Genomic DNA, 18238 nt, shown 5'->3' with positions numbered 1-18238 from the left:
TTTTTTTTTTTTTTTTTTTTTTTGACAATAACGACCTGAAAATTAATAGTTGAATATCATATCACTGTTTCATTTATTAGAAATTAAATATCATGTCACACATTTATTTTGTACCTAAGCAAAAGAATAATATCAATCATGACACAATATTTTAAAAATGAATACATTAGTTAAACATCTCTATCACCCATCTTTAATTATTACTCATCATGAAAACCCATCCAACCACATTACTAATTGGAAAACGAAAATGAGTGTAAAAATAATCCTTCTCAAGAAAAATTATATATATTTCATCCAATTATTTCAAGATTTTAAATTTTCATAACATTACAGAATATAAATGAATTCATTTCGAGAAAGTTTTATTTTATTCAATTTCTATCTTCTGAACATATACTTAAAAAAAAGATCTATAAGCTCAAAGTTCAAATAGTTAGTCTAAACATATAATTCAGTAGATAAATTCGTATTATTGTAGTTTACTTCAAATTAATTATAGATTCGATTCTTCTTCAAAATGTAATTGGAAACCCTAACACAAACATATCTTCTCTTCAATCTTCAATCTTTGTGTCGATATAATATTTGAGTTTCCCAAGTAAATGCCTTAATTCACCACAAAAAGAGGAAACACATAAAACAAAATTAAAAAGATTCGCATATTCTATTTCTAAAAATGTCATTGATCGTATGAATAAATATGATTTTGGTACTAATTTATGGTTATATTCATTTTTCTGTACTTTAATATTCAGCTTAGGGATAGTTAGCCATTGCTAATTAGGCCTAAAAAGAACACAAAAACAATTAAGAGGTGAAGAAAAATAATAATAATTTATTTATCTTAAATATTATTTTTATTTTATATATACATATATATTGCTTTTATCAAACTGATCCATGAAATAAAATATTGAATACAATTTATTTATGGGTTCCATTTGATAATGACTTTTTCTGTTAAAATAAGTGCTTAGGAAAGTATATATATCAAAATTACACCCTTTTTAAATAAAAAAATAGGTAAATTGCAAATTTGGTTTTTTTGAGTAATGTTAAAATTTAATTGGTATGATTTAATAAAAAAATTCAAATCATTTTTGAGATATTATCGAATGTTAATTCTAAATTCTATAATCTAATCGAGAAAAGAGTATTTTCAAATATAGAAAAAAGAAGAAGAAATTATTTAATAGTTACCAATAATGTAAACCTACTTCTCTTTTTAAAACATTTGGTAAAGAGTTTCAATGATGTGAAGACAAAATTCTGAGAAACAAATATTCTTCTTCTTAAGTTTTCTATATTTGGCTACCATTTCACTATTTTTTTTTTTATATAGTAGATTAAGAATCAAAGAAAGATACAAATACCAAAAACAGGTATTTTTTACAATATTGGTTATAAATTGACTATACTTTCATAAAAAAAAAAAAAAAAAACCAATTCTGATAGAAAATTGCAAAAAGAAGGATACAAATTCAATTCCAAAACCAAGATTTTATTTATTTTTATCAAAGAAAATAGAAGACAAAATCAAAGAAAAACACACCAAATTATATATAAAATACAATTCCTTATAGTTTCCTTAATTAATTCAACATCTCATAAAATAGAAAGAACAAAAAACCCAATTTCCTCATACAAATTTGAAAAGAAGAAGGAAAAAAAAGAGAGAGAATTACCATTTCTATAATTCCATAAAGGGTTAAAAATGAAAAATTAGGGTTAAGAAGAGAGAGAGAGAGAATCGTGATACCATGAGCAGATGAAGCTACCAATATGATCCGATTCCGATGGACCGACGTGAGATCGGGGCGGCGGAGGGTTCAGATTCAGATCATGCTGGCAGCTTCAACAGCTAGTGGTGCACGGCGGAGCACGCACGGCGGAGAAAGAAAAGGAAAAGAAAAAGGGTTTATATTAAAAGAGAAAGGGAATAATAGAAGGGGTATAAATAGAGGGTGAGGGTATGGAATTTTGGGTATCAAGTAATTTGGTCATTTTGTTATTATTATTATTGTTGTTGTGTTAAAGAAAGAGTATACCAAAAAGCTGATGAGTTGTTACTTGTTATGTTATTGAGTTTATATGACCCAAACACCAATACTAATAATACTAATAAATAAAGTGGTCCAAAGGGTAAGACAAATAATGAATATTATTTCATCCCACGCCAAAACATGTTATTTTTCAATTCTTTTTAACCAAAAAAGAAAAAGAAAAAACTAACATTCACTTTTTGTCATGTGGGTCTATTTCTTCTTTAACATTTTACATCGCAATCCAAAAATCACTACTACACTCGACCAAAACTATATAAAGAAAAAGGTTTATCACATTTTCTAATTTTGAGTTTAAACAGTTACCTAGGTGAGATTTGAATTTATGTTAAGAAAAACTTTAAGTTGAGGTATCATACAATTAATTGGTCTTCTTCTTTCTTTCATGTGTTTGTGATTTAGACATAAAATCAAGTTAGACAAGTTTTTTGAAAATTCTCATACCTTATAATAATTTTGTTTCTTCAAAGTCACTAGGACAAACAACTTTTTTCTTAATGCTACTATTTTAAAGCCCTTTTAATTTTCTCATACATAAAAAGAAATATATATTTTTTATAATGATTAATACAAAACAAATCACTATCAAATTTAGAATTTTCAATTTATTTAACTATAGTATATATCTTTAATAATTCGAATATATCTCGCACACCTTACCACTTCACTCAATAAAATTTAATAAATGTACTTAATTTATCGATAAGCTTAAAAACTTGGTATCATAGGGTTAAAGTTATTTAGAATTCTTAAATATGTTTCAAAAGAGACTTCAAAATAATTAGCATAAATAACTAATAAGTAACCTATCAACATCTTTTGAATAATCTCATTACGGAATCTATATTTGTTCATGACTAGCTAGGAGTATCCCTTTAAGCTCATTTAAATGTAGTCAAAATAATATAATTCTCAAAACTATTTTTAACATATATAAGTTATATATTAGTATCTAACTTAACGCAACAAAAAAAAATTAATTAACAACCCAAACACAGTATAGGAAGATATTTATAATAATTTTTTAAAATGTTGATGTAAGATAGGTAATTAATAAAGTGTGATATGTGGTACTTTAATACCATATTAAAGTTTATGCCGAGATAAGTTTAAATATTATAGTTTAATCTCTTTTTTAGCATTATATTCTGAAGCAATACCCACTATTTACTTTTTGATATGTGGGTCTGTTTCTGTCTCTAGAAGTTAACATCACACGAAAACCTCCATGAAACCCCAAAAAAAAAAGGTGGTAAGGGGGACCAATTGCATGGCTTCTTAACACTCCAACTTTGAAAGAGAGGAAAAAAATAAAAGAGAAAGGGTTTAGAATCTAAACCTAACAAAACCCCATGTGCCTTTCCCTTCTCTCTTTGTACCATTCTTCCATTTTTTTTTTCCCTTATAGGTGTCTTTCATTAGTTTGCTTTTCTTTTTCTTTAAACAATCCACATGTTTTGTGCCATTCATTAACTTTATATTATTCATCTTCCTCCTCTGTATCCACTTTAAAACCTGTACTTAATTTCCACCCTCATTTCAATCGGATTCATTTAATTAGGATTTAGTTTCAATTTAGTTGTTATATATATATTTATATATAGTTTAGTCAACCACCTCAATTAATCATATATAGATATATGTATGAGACTTGAGTTAATAAAGTATTCATTAACAAATATAGATGTATTATTGTTTATTAATAATATATATGATCCTTACGTGGTGTATTGATCTATTTGTTATCATAGGTTATGAAAAAGATAAAAAGGTGGAGTATAATGAAAGTTAAAAAGATCATAAAAATGAAATAAGGGCCCATCAAATGTTCCTCATTTTATCTATTAACTATTGTTTTTTCTTTCTTTTTGGTTTTGTCTTTCAAAATCATGCTTATTTACTAATACCTTTCTTTTATGTTTAATTTACTTTAATTATGTTTATTTTGAAATTCTAGGCCTAATTTTTAAGACTAAAACAATTTGTTTTTGAACTTATATATATATTCCTTATTTTTAATTAAAACTTGATTAGAATTTTTTAAAAGAAGTTTTAGAAAATTGAAAGACACATCTTGCTGCTGTTGGTAATGATTTTGTGAAATTAAGCTTTATGAAATTAGTTATACCAATGTTCTTGTTTTGTTCACTTTTGAATTCTTTTAAGGATTTAAAGAAAAAATAAACTTTTAATAATTATTTTCATAAACTAAATTAAAGCGTGTGGAAGTTTAGCTACACGACAATTATTAATTGGTATAAACTTTTTTCTATAGAAATTGAAGATTTGATATCGTTTATATCATACTAATGAGGCTTTCTCTACATCCTTTCTATAAAAATTGCCATAGTTATTGTACATATATAGCTCACTCAACCTAAAACCTAATTAACCCTTAGAGTTTTGAAACTCACCCTACATAACGTTAACCTAACAAAATGAAGATTCCAAAGTAGAGATTTCAATTAAACATCAATACCTGTTGAACGGTTAACAAATAAGATTAAAATTAAACCTAATAAAATCCGACAAGAAAAAAAAAATATAATCAATAGAAACACAACTAAGTGGATAAATTATCACCGATAATCGTCTCTCAAAGTCAATAATTCAATCTCATACCCTCTCACGTCTAAATTGTTAAACTAAAAAAAATGTGTGAATCACATAAAAAAATTGGAGGAGTGTGGAAATAGAGACAAAATCCAAAGTCATTGGGTGTAGGAAGGGAAAATTTAGATATTGACATATTGTATTTATGTGTTGTTTTGTTATTTTCATGTGTGTTGGAGAAATAGGAGAGACATATTCATATGGAGTCCTTATCATAATCTCATCCATATACATACCAAATCTCAACTACATATATGGAACACACACATAATATATTATATATTCTTCTATCCCTAAACCCTCTTCATCTATTTCCCCTTTCAAAATAAAGCATCTCTAACATTTTTTTCTTCTTCCAAAATTGCAACTATAAGTTAAGTTAACGTGAGTCGAGTATATACGAATCTTAACACTTGTATAAATTTTAAGGGTGTAATTACAACTATCAATCTATGTTGAGATAATTTTTGCAACTTGTTCTTCCATAACATTAGCCTCTCTTTCGTTGGCTTAACTTAGCATGTTTAATTATTAATTAAGTTATGGTGTGTTCATGCATAAAACTTTTAGTTTATTAGAACTCAAATTGAAGTTAATTAAATTAGGACATATATGACACTTATATGTGTAAAGAAGGATATTAAACTTAGCTAGAATCAATTTTGCAACCCTATTTTTTAAAAACAAAAACAAAATTATCAAATTGAAAGTTAAACTTAGAGATTATTCTGTTGGGACAATAATAGTTTAGTCAAGAAGGTTAATTTTCTTATGAAATTATAGCGAGTGAATGTAACAAATGTTGGTAAGAGGTATAAAAAGTGCAATAAGTTTAAGCTAAACTTGAGGGGGGAAAATAAACTTAATGGAAAAATTGGATCAATTTCATTAAATTTTTTTTAAAAAGTTTAAGGTTAAATTAATTACAAATTAAGCTTCTAAATTTTATGAGGTTTGTGTATATCTTCTAAATAGTAAAATAGTTTTCATTTTTGTTGATAGCAATTTCTCATTAAAATTTACCAAAAACTTATTAGATAAGAGGTCTAAACTCGTAGTTCTAAGTTTGTAACCCTAAAGTCTAATTCATGTCTTCTTCTTTTTTTTTTTTTCTCTCCATAAAATATAATATTTTTGACGTTTATGTTGAGTAGAAATTTGATTGGCTAAAGTGTTGGAATGAAGTAAATTAAAAACATGAAAATATTAAATTCCTCATTGTTGTCAGAATCTTTCTCATATTCCAATGTGTGTTTTCCCCACTTCTTATCTTAATTGCACATAACATAATTCAAAATAAAGTATCGAATATATTATTTAACTATGCCTTCCTTTCTTTTCTCTCTATATACATCTATTTGTCTCTCTTCTCTATAACTTTCAATTATTCTTATCCTATAAATTAAAATTTCAAACCTTCTTTTTTTATTTTCTCCTTATTTTCTATGTCTAACTAAATTACTTTAATATTATCAAATTTTCATATTATATCATTAATATAGTCGTGAATAAGATAATTATTTGTTATGAAAAATTTACCATAACCTTTCTAATAAATTTCTTTCAACTTTATTCAATTTTAATCCATTCTACTTTTAAATATCTAACTTTAGTTTATACATTTTTCCAGGAATATTTTTAAAATATTTGTTATTATTATTAATTTTAAAAAATTAAATTTAAGATTTATTAAAAATATAGAGATTAAATTAAACAAAAATTAAACAATTAAAGGATGAAGGATTCGTAACTCGATTATAAACAATTGACGGATGCATTACAAGCGCTTATAGATGGAAATGGAAACAACTTCTACAATTGTGATCAAACAAAAACATCATTAAAAAAATTTGCCGATGCCATAAAAGACGGGTTAGATCGTAGCGTTACTTAAACTTAATGTTCTATAATAATGAGTGAGCACATGCAACGTGTGACATACTTCGACAAATCTCTAATAATTTAGCAATGACATTTCTTACGTTTTGTATATGATTGTTAGTGTGAGATTTGAATTGTAATTAGGAACATATTTTTGTTCTTTATAATAACCTTAAGAGTAATACAGCATGTCATAAGTTAAAACAAATGTGTGTAATAATATTAGAAAAATTAAAAGTTGCTAGTCCTACGCAATTTATGTACCTAATAATTACGTCATTATAGAAAATTAAACTCAAATAGGAAATATAGTGGAGGGAACTTTTGACATAATAATTATAGAGTTGACACAAAATACTGTCATGGAATCTCTTTTTATGACACTCACAAGATTAATGTTTACTTTATAAAAGTCTTTTAATTTATTTTCTTGTAAATAAAAAATAAAAAATAAAAAAAGAACAAATTTCATATATAAATGAACTCTATTCCCTATTTATCGACTTTATTAGAAGACTCACGTGGATTTGAAATTATTTAATTTTAGGTCAACTAATTTATTTATTTCATTCAATAACAATGGTAAAAAAAGAAGACACATTTCTTTATTATCAATTTTTCAATTCAATTTAGGTTTTTTCATTGATAAGGCAACCACTGGAAATGAGTTTTGGCAGGTTGAAAAACTGAATCAATTGAACCAAAGGTAGTTGGTCAAGGGAAAGAGGGACTCCGTGTTGATTTGAAAAAAAACGACACTTTTTTTATAAGATTAAACCAACCAAAACTAATAATCGATAGAGTATCAAATTAAACGTAACAAAATTATAGTTCTGCTAGTTAACTTATCTTAAATATGTTATTAATTAGTTTTGATAGTTTTCATCAATAAAATCGGTACAAAAACTCCCGAAGGGAAGACTCATTTTTTTCTCCCAAACATCATTTCAGATATCATATAAGTAGTCTAACTATATCTTTTTCTGTTTGTGCATAAAAATTGAGCTCAAACCCTAACTCTCCAATTATCAGGATCCTCCTCCATCGCCACGAGGTCGATTTGAATATTTACTGATCCAACCATAATTCATTTATTCAAAATACTAACTATGACCAACCATCAAATATCCCATCAACCACTCTAATTAGAACAGTAACCCTTTTTTAATGATGAAGATAATATAATCAAGGAAATCACGTTGCATTTTGTAGAGGATAAATTACATAGTAAGTTCAATAATTACACTAGTGAAAAATAATTGGGTGAACAAAATGATTATAATCACTTAAAAAGAGGAGGAAAATAAAACAGAAAAAAGAGAAAAATGATAAATGGGTTTGATTAATTAGATTACTTTTAATCAGATTTACAATATTGGGAAGAATAAAGAAAAGAAATTAAAAGTGTTGAGATTGTCATTGTAGACGGGTACACTATAGTTTAATTCCAACTCTTTCTTAGTTGATAACAATGGTTCTTAACAATAATAATAATAATTGATGTTTTTCCCATCATTTTGTCTTGGAAATGGAACTTCTTTTCTTTCCTTTTTCTTTTTCCACATCCACTTTCCTACTACTTAGGGTTCGGTATCTGTCATCGTTACTCTTTTGGATAATGAATCATTTACTTATTGGTGTTCACTTCCTAAACTTGCAGTAAGAGACTATCCTCGAAGGGCTTCAATAATTTAGATAATTCAAAGGTAAATTTAACTCAACCAACTTGGGGCCTATCCAACCAACTAAAAGTACCATCTTGAGTTTTTGACATGTGTTAACGCACTAGTTATTATTATGATTTCAAGAAATATAAATAACAATACATTTGATTACAAAAGAGAAAAAAGAAATCTTCCAAAAAATGACTAACCAAAATTATAAACATTGAATGACGGAATCCCTCTCAGTGTATTCACCAAATAGGGCACATGAAGTCACTATAAATACAACGAAATGAAAGGTGAGACGATGTCAATATGAAAAAATTCTCGAGTCACTTTACTGCCTGAGTAAAATTACAATGCGTTGGTTAATATAATACTTCAGCTCGTAATGGAGTCCCCTGACAATCCATAATATGGTTGGATCATTATACAAATTAGCTTCTAATCTAGATTATTAAGTTAAAATCAAAATCTTCTATCAATCGGTAGACAAAAGATTACCATCACGAAGTAAATTAAATTCCAGCCACTCAATTACTAAATAACATTGTTAAAACATTTATACCTTATATAGGGTATAGAGCAGTTACAATCGTACAAATTAAACCTCTAAATTTCTACAATTCTCAAACCCATAATAATTCCATAAGTTTTTTTTTTCAAATCTAATTTTAGCATTAAGATCAATTTCTAAAGCACCAATACAACTAACACTATTTAGCTACTCTTCAAAAGCGGTTCGTGCAATTGACAGTGATGAAAAATAGACAATCAATCATACCTAGACAGACAAGCAGATAATATTCCATTATAATTTCACTGAAGATAAAAAGAAAATAAACTAATATTGGTAATTAAAATGACCTTTCATCTAAAATGTGAAAATTTTGATCCTTATATCAATCTTTATATTAAATTGTTGATACCAATAGAAGCAGAATCTTGTGGCCTATAAGAAAACCTAACCTATAAAGAAAAGTTGAATAGAGTAAGAAAATAAAACAAAATAATTACTGGTAAGAAAATCAAAAGGCCTAAAGAATAAAAAGAGAAAGCTCTCTTTGATTCTTTATTCTTTCCCAGTTTGATTGTTTTTAAAGATTGAAGATTTTATTTGCTTTGTTCTCTAGGTGTCTATCCTCTCTGTGTCTACATTATTTAATCATGTGTTACCATCGCCCACCTATGTTCATCATATTTACCCACCACGTAATTCTTTTTTTACAATCACGTGCACACTTCTCCCTATGCTTGCAACAAGACAAAATTAAAAAAACAATCCAAAGCTCGACAATCTGACATGATTTTCTCCATAATCCCACTAGTTATGCTTTATCACAAAATAAAATTGAAATCTTCTTTATTTCCATGCATCATTCGAATTTGAAAAAAGAAAATTACACTCCACCGACATCAATAGACAAAAACTTAACATATCAACTTCCATACTACTATTTTGTTATCCATTTTCATTTAAGCCTTTCAACTATCTTTAAATTTCTTTATTTCCTATCTATTTTCTACAAATATTAATTTAAAACAAACAAAGCGAAAGTTTTCGAAACTACAAAAAGAACAAAAAAGTCAATTTGAAATTTGGCTGTAGATTCAATTCTATGGTTATTTTTTAAAAAATAAAGAAAGAGATGGTTGCCACTATCTATCCCAAAGCATTAAAAAAAGAGCATGTATGAAAATTCCAATTACCTGAATTATTTCTCTCAAGTACATGTTTGAAAAGTGATTTCTGAAGTCATTTTTGTCACGTTCAAAATCATTTCAAAACATCCATCCACACACTCAAAATCAGTTAAACCATGAACTCTAAAATTTGGCTTTAAAAGAAGATGAACAGTTATTTCCATCAAAAGCCATGAACAATAAAAATGAGTTTTCTTTAAAAAAAAAACATTTATTTCTAGCCGAACCAAAGAGACCATAAATCATTCACAACTAATCCCGCACGTATTCACAATAATCAAAACGATGAAACTTAATAAATACGTTTAAACAATAGATGCAAATAGAACAGTCTTTGCATACATGCTTGTGAGAAAGGACAGGTACTTCTCCATAGGGGTTAATGCTGTGCAAAATTAATTTCTATTAAACATTGAATAGAAAGAAGATATGTTTCAAATGTTGCATAATACTTAGTGTGATTCAAAGCCCTCGTCCAATAGATCCAGAAACCGAAAAACTCATACAATACAAATAAGCTTCGACTGACCACCATGATATAAACTAAAATAAATTTAAAATAGAAAATATATAGATTTAGAAACTCAATATAATCCAAAAGCAAAAGAATCCCAATTTTACAACTTTAAGAAAGAAAGAAATTTGTTATTTCCAACAAAAGAACAAAAGGAGATGATCAGAGTCATGAAATCACCAAAAAACTTGCATGGAATGCAAATAAAAGTATGTTAGAAGTTAAACCCATAGAAACAGCTGGACCCATCAAAAAAGCTAAAACAAAAACTGAAACATAACGAGAAAAATTCCAGACATGATTTAAGATCCAATAGCCAACCATAGTATGAAGCCGTACAAGTAAAGGCACATTTTAAAAACATTAAGCCCAACAACCAACAGAAATCACAGAGCAGTGGTTCCCCACCACCACGCACCGGCGGGCAAAGCATGCTTTGGCAGCAAATAAAAGCAAAAGTGAAAGAAGAAAAAAAGCAGAGATGATGATACAAGTTCCGATCGCACGCCTAGAAATAACCAACCTATAACCGATTCAAGAATAAAGCACAAAAGTAAATCGAAACGAATAGGTTACCGATTGAGCGATGGTGGTGGTAGAAATGGAAGGAAGATTGGGATTTTTAGAGAGTTCGGGAGTAGGAAGGAGTGAGGCTGTCAGAGCATGACCTAACTAGGGTTACCAATGGATGAAGAAAAAAGAAATTGGTATGAATCAATCTCTTTATCTTTACGCTTTTGTCTTTTCAAGCTAGCAGACCAGAGGTAGATCATGCTGGCAGCTTCACCTTTTCCTTCGCGAACACAATCAGTCAATCACATACACACAGCACATAAATCGATGGGGCTTAGGAAGAAGAATCAAAAGCAATAAAAAGGGAGAGTCAACGAATGCTTTTGCAATTCGAAAAGGAAAAGAAGAAAATGAAAGAAGAAGCAGGAGCTTCCGTGAGTGGGATTCAATTTCGCGACTCTCGATGGAGGAGAAGGGGGAGGAGGAGGAGGGTGAGAAGGAGAAGAAGAAGGGAGAGAGGGAGATTGAAAGCCGGTGATCTTTTTAAGGGAAAAGCGGGATTTGGAAGGAGGGCCAGCGATGGATGGGATGAACGGAGCAGAAGAAAAGAGAAAAGAGAAAAGAGAAAAGAGGAAGAAGAAAAAGGGAAATGGGGTTTGTTGAAAATGGAAAAGTGAGGGGTCATGCTTTGGGTTTATTTATAGACAGAAGTTGTGGGGGGGAAAAGTGAATGAATTTATTGTTGAGAGAGATGAAAACATGTAACCCTAACCAATACAGTGAATTAAAGAGATTTCTTTGCTTTTGTGTGGGGGAACACAACTTCCAAAAAAGAAAATCAATTTAGGGGAAAATATCAATTTTGATGAACCAATAAGTGAGATTATTTGAAAATTAATTTGAATGATGTTAGAATGCGTGTCACTTTTAAAATACAACTGCACAACATCAAATAGTGAAAAATATTAGAACCAATTAGATGTTTAATCCTCCAAATTAAGACAGTTTGGATTTCGAATTACCCATATCTAAACACTCTTTCAAATTCTTGGGACTAAGCTATAAAAAAAATGTACATTTTTGTTCATATAAGTAGTCGTTTTCAATTATTTTAAGTATTTTTTAATTATATTTTCGTAGTTTCACGATCTCTTTTGGATATACAACTTATTTCCTTTGTGTTCTCTTAAACTTTGGGTCAATTTGGAGGTTCAAACTATTAATTAAACTTTGAGATAGAATTATTACAAATTAGTTAGATAATATGCATTTTTAAATAGTTTTAGTAGGTTATAATAATTGAAAACTTCAAACATAAAGACGGAAACTTAGAACCGTAAGTAAGTTGAGGGCCGAACGTGGTTGATTCACGCACTTATAATTGTATGTTCAACCCTAATTTGAAAAGAGAATGTCAATTTATACATTTGACGCTCTAACACTCTCAAAATTTGTTTATATTTATTTCCTCTCAATTTTTAAATTTTGCTTTCCGCCCTTATTATACAATTACTTGAATTTCAAATCAATTTCTAAAGACTAAATATACTCTTTTTTTCTTTCTAAGTCTAACTTGGTTTTTTAAAATACTAATGGGTAGAGGTAGTGTTTAAATTGATAATGAAAAGAATCTTATGATCCAACAAGGCATAAAATATTTAGGTATATGCGCTAGCTAAAATCCTAAACCAAAACTAAATTAAAGTTTAAAGATTTATCGGACAATTTGTATAGTTTTTGAACCAAATGGACAAAAAAAAAATCTTAAAATTAAAAGACTAAGCTACCATCTAACCAAAACAAAATATGAAATTATTGTCCATGTTTAAAGTGTCAATGTTCTAGTTTTTCGAAAACATCAATTCAATTTTTTTTTTAAAAAAATACACTATTAATGAGACAAAGAGCTTATTATTCACATCGTCTATCCCTTGTTGGCTTCTTTTTATATGATTATCATTTTTTAGTAACACAATAGAGGATGTAAATTGATCTCTTAGGTTGATGTCAAATACATGAATATAATAAAAAAGTTATATGAGTAGTATGTTACTGATCCCCTTCATATTTGGGCTCAAATTATAATATAGTATCTATGCACTAAAACATCCATTACCCTTACTAATATACTACAACAAACCAACTCAATATTTTAACCTATATGCTATAATAATCAACTTGACATGTGAAAGAGATTTATACAAACCAACCATAGATTACAATTGAATTAGTTAGAAGACGTACTAGGTAGGAATATTTGATGAATGTTTTACCCAAAAATGGTGAAATTGAAGATGGAAACATAAACAAATATGAAATAGTGAAAAGGGTAGGTGTTGGATTTGAGAGAGGGTTGAATAAGAATTGGGAAGTGCAATGAATAAACAAAAAATAGGGTTTTTGTATGTGTGTGTGGTACTGTTTTTTCTCAGGTTTATAGACAATTCAATATTCCACTGTTTGTCTATTTTCAATTAGTAGCTTTTTTTTTTCTTTTAATAATAGTAACAACAACAATAATAATAAATAATAAATAAATAAATAAAAGATTTTAGAATTTCAACGCATGCTTTATAATAAAAACCTCAGTTGTCAATTTCATGCAGCTGGCCTTTCTTCTCTTGTTTTCTTTGAATAGCACCTTTCCATGTCCAATTACATCACTCTCTAATCCAATCCCCTATTTTCCTTTTTTTTCTGTCTTCTTTCAAAACACACACATATATATAAACAATAATTATCATTTTAAACATTCCATTTTAATGATGAAGCTTTTAATAAATCTTAAATCTAATATTATAATATATAACAATTTATGTAAACGTGGGAAATAATCTAACTATATGTTACTGATTTATTTATATTGTTGGTCGAATTTTATTGTATTGTATTTCACTAATATCTATTATTACTAGACTTATATTATTGATAATTTAGTTCACACCTTTTCTATATTGAGGAATGATTGTTATTGAAATTGTATTGTTGTGTTTAAATCCTATTAATGTGTATGTCATTGATGGAATATATGTGTAATAGAGTTGTATTGTACTGTGTTTAGATGAATCATAAACTTGTATAATATTACAAGAATATAAGGATCGATAGGAATGTAGGTATAATGTATGAGTTGACTGGGTATGATACTTTGTATAACACTCGTAGAAGTGTGTATGTAGATGAAGGGAGCATTGGGAAAAAGAAACCCAAAAATAAGCATAAAAGATACCAAAACAAAAACCATGAGCATATAACTGCATAAGCATGTAGATGAAACAGTAAATAGATTGGGACTACTCAGAGGGGGACTTCCACATGATTTAATTTTATTATTATTATCATGTTAGATGGAGAGAAGAAATATATAAATTACAAAATGGAAAGGAAAAAAAAAAAAGGAAGAAAGAAGAAGAGAGAATTGAGCTTTAATTGCATTAGATGGCAGGTATGTTGTGAAGATATAAATTCATAATTTCATGTCATCTGAACAACAGAGCTATGTAGTGGTAATTAAGGGGGTATAGGTCCTATGGGTAGATAGATAGGTAGCTATGGTCTTTTCCCACTCAAAAGCTGCCCTAAACCTCTATATTAAGACCCCTATAAACACACACACACCCCCACCCCTCACCCCCTCACCCCCTCCCACCTCCTTTTGATTTGACTATTCCTATCCTACATGTACATTTTTTGTCTTTCTCAATTGTTCACATCCCATTCTTAGTTACATTTCAACATTTCTTCTTCCTCTAAACCATTTGTCATTGCCTTTGTTTGGCTCCCGTAGTTGAGAAACGTACCCTTCTAAACCTCGAACAAACGCTAGTTTCATACTCCTACTTTCCAAACTATATTCGTCAAACACACCCAAACAATTTATAATGCATCTCACCATTACAAAAACGCTACTTTATCTTTTATTAAATTTTATTTGTTGCCATCGTTTTTGGGTTCATACCTTTCTCCACTTTACTCTTGTTTAGAAGTTGTTTGTGGTAAGAACTCGAATAGAAAGAACTATGAAATTATGATGTTTATTTACTTATGTATTCATGTGGTTCACACCCCAAGAAATTAATAAGATATAAAATTAACGTTTTAATACTATTTTAGTTTTTATATTTTAAATTTTGGTTCATGTATGTTTATTTCTAATTTGGTTTCTTTTTATATTCGTATTTTAAAAATATTTATTTAAATAGTTCTGTTTTCAATTTTAGTTCATTTTTGTTATTTAACTTTTAAAAAGTGATTTTTGAAAACTTTTATACAATTATACCAAATCATACAGCAAATCTAAACTCATTTTTAAAAAAATTTCTACCTCTCAAATCTTATATCAAGTTTTACAAATTTTGTAAACGTTTATCCTAAAAGCTTTTTAAATTCCAAACCCCACTTGCGAACTTTGAAAAATTCTAATTTTGTCATATTCTTATGCAAACGACATTCAAATCACCACGATATCTTGACGTTAATCTTCGAGAGTTGTCCTTTTGTTTAATAAAAAAAAGTAATTATTGCAAATTCTCGCCACCATTGTTACAACTCTTTATCACATAAAATCTTTAATTTGAAAAAAATATGTGAATCTCGTTAATCCCAAGCAAAATAACACCAAGATTCTCGAACATATTAAACTTTGAAATTAGATATGTTTGAGCTTTTTTTTTAGCTTTGACATGATTAACACCTTAATTTACATATTTCAAATCTTGTCATTTTTTTTCAAAATTTGATTTTCTTAAAATTTAGAAATGTTGAATAAATTTGGGAAAATAATTATGATAGTTGGAAAACTCATCGCATTGGCTTGATGTGTTTCCTCGCATATTATTTCATTTGTCTAAAATCGTGCAATAAAACAGAGATGAAGTTATTTTTTGTGTTATGCAACTTTTTCTTATGTTTTCTTTCGTACTTTTATCCATGTTTTATTCGCAATAAAGTTTCATTATTTTACATAAAAGACGATAATAGTAATAATTTTTATTTCTACTCGTTATCAAAACCTATTTATCAATTTTTTGAAAACAAAAATTTGCTAAATATTTGAAAAACTACGTTATAATTTGTTGTAATATTTAGTTAAGATAATCGAATTGAGAAAAAATTTAAAGAGATAAGATTCCCGCAAATAATTTTAGCAAAGCTAAGTGGTGAGACATATAGAAAAAACCCAAATTGATTAGTTAGAAAAAAAAAAAAGTTAATTAAATCTTGAGAAAAAAGTATTTGAACTACATTTTAAAAAACGAGCTAGTTTTTTATAGTGAAACTTCATATGCTCTATTTCGGATAATTTTTTCATCTAGAGTGAATAAGAAAAAAGTACATGAACCAAAATAGTATTTAAATCTAAAGCTTTTTTTTTTTTTTAATAGTGAGACTCAACGACATATTGGTTCAATTAAACATTAATGAAGTTCACACTTCTCGGACCAAACACATTTTAAAACATTCATAAGTCTCTTTTAGAGTTCATTGGGTGTGCAAGAAGTGGACTTGTGAACTCGTCTACACTATAAAACTTAAAATGTTCGGTTTTAGAAAATATTTGTTTGTGTTTATTAACTTTTTACATTTGTAAGGTTTAGGAATTTACACCTTTTAAAACTTTACAACTCTACTTCTTTGTCCTAAACGCTATAAAACTTAAAATGCTCGGTTTGGAATCTCAAGATTTTTAAAAATTTTAATTCATAACATTTTCCAAATAAATTTCATTGTTTGTTGTAAAGATAGTAATATTAACATAAAAAATTATTTCGAATTTTGTGTTTATCGATCAAAATAGTTGGATTTCACGTGATTTTATATGATTTAAAAGTAAACTACACAACTTAGTTTTTAAATTTTTACTTTTTAACACATTCATAGATAAAAGCCTATATTAAATATATTTATTCCAAATACTTCTCCTCCCAAACAAACAAAACAAACAATTAACATCACTTTTTGAAATTCAAATCATTAGATTTAAACCCATTTCTTCAATTTTCTTGAATCTAAAGGAAAGGTTAAAGGACGACGTGTATGGGTAAAACTACTTAAAATCAATCAAAGAAAATTTTTATATGCTTTTAGTTTAATTGATTGAATGTAGTTTACTATGATTCATTGGACAATATATGATGTTATTTACTATAATTGGTTAGTATTTATTATATTTTGTTATATTTGAAAATAGATTTTTTTCAATAAATAAATAAATTATATATTTATTTTACTTAAACCTTTTGTTCCTATAATAGTAGTCTTTCATTTTTCTTTTCTTAGCAAACGGTCTAATGGAGCTTTGAAAAGTATTACTATTACATCCTCAAAGTGGAAAGATATCTTCATCACTATTTGTCAAAGGTATGCTATCATGTAATGTACACCATGAGCTATTAAAAGAGTAATACTTAAACTTAAGTGCGGCCAACATTCACTCTATCAATTCATCCTTTTAAACTAAAAGTGGAAAAATATGTATTTTGAGAAAGAAAAAAATTGCCCCAACTAATTAACTTGTGATTAGACTAAGTAGAAATGAATGCAATTGACAAGTATTTTATAAATTTTTTTGCACCTTAATTCGAAAGAAACAAGTCATGATCTTACAAAATTTGTGTGTGGTGATTGAAAAGATGAGCCTTTGGGAGAAAATTCAGACAAAATGATACTATGAGGGTGAGTGTGGAATAAGAACGTTTCGACCAATTTACAGGTTGTCATGCATGCATGTCATATCGTGGAAATTAATGACAAAATCTCAACTTATCATATTTGAGACAAATTTAAAATCAACATGTGTCCTAAGTTGAAGTTGAAGACGATAGCTGATAAATCTTATTAGATCTCACATGTGTTTAATTGTGATGGTTGATTCCATTATTTTGTCAATAAGGCCTGTAAAATGAGAGTATTCTCCCAATTTCTTATCATGATTTTGCATCTTTTCTTAAGTACAAATGTTGAATTTGAAAGTTACTTTGGGTTAAAAAATAAAAGTAAATATGAAGAAATTTGGAAGTGGAAGTAGTGTTTATAAGCTTTATTTTAAAAATAAAAACTCAAAAAACTAGAATGTTAGGGAATGAAACCTATAAAATTTGTTTTTAAATTGATTCTTTTCGAAATCAAGAAAACTTGTGAAAAATGAGGAAGCATAGTCTACACCATTATAACTATGCCACCTATGATATTGTAGCATTTCATGCACAAACACAAGATATAAGACAAGCAGTAAACAAAACACACGAGTTTGTTAACCCAATTTGGTGTAAATCACATATATC

General features: G+C 27.9%; 2 long non-coding RNA genes across 3 annotated transcripts; both read right to left on the bottom strand.

The window, feature by feature from the left end:
* Positions 1-2038, bottom strand: LOC116405038. 2 transcript variants are annotated; one of them, XR_004218099.1, is made up of 2 exons: positions 1689-2038; positions 1-609 (listed from the first exon to the last, which is right to left on the bottom strand). It is a non-coding gene; the product is annotated as an uncharacterized LOC116405038 (long non-coding RNA). The 2 variants fall into 2 exon arrangements; XR_004218098.1 differs by having other exon boundaries at positions 1763-2029.
* Positions 2039-7886: 5848 nt separating this feature from the next.
* On the bottom strand, positions 7887-11645 carry LOC116404953. The gene is made up of 2 exons (XR_004217972.1): positions 11019-11645; positions 7887-8625 (listed from the first exon to the last, which is right to left on the bottom strand). It is a non-coding gene; the product is annotated as an uncharacterized LOC116404953 (long non-coding RNA).
* Positions 11646-18238: the final 6593 nt, after the last annotated feature.

Source organism: Cucumis sativus, chromosome 7 (genome assembly GCF_000004075.3).
Source record: "Cucumis sativus cultivar 9930 chromosome 7, Cucumber_9930_V3, whole genome shotgun sequence".
In the NCBI taxonomy this organism is placed as follows: Eukaryota; Viridiplantae; Streptophyta; class Magnoliopsida; order Cucurbitales; family Cucurbitaceae; genus Cucumis; species Cucumis sativus.
This window is presented reverse-complemented; position numbering and strand designations above follow the sequence as displayed.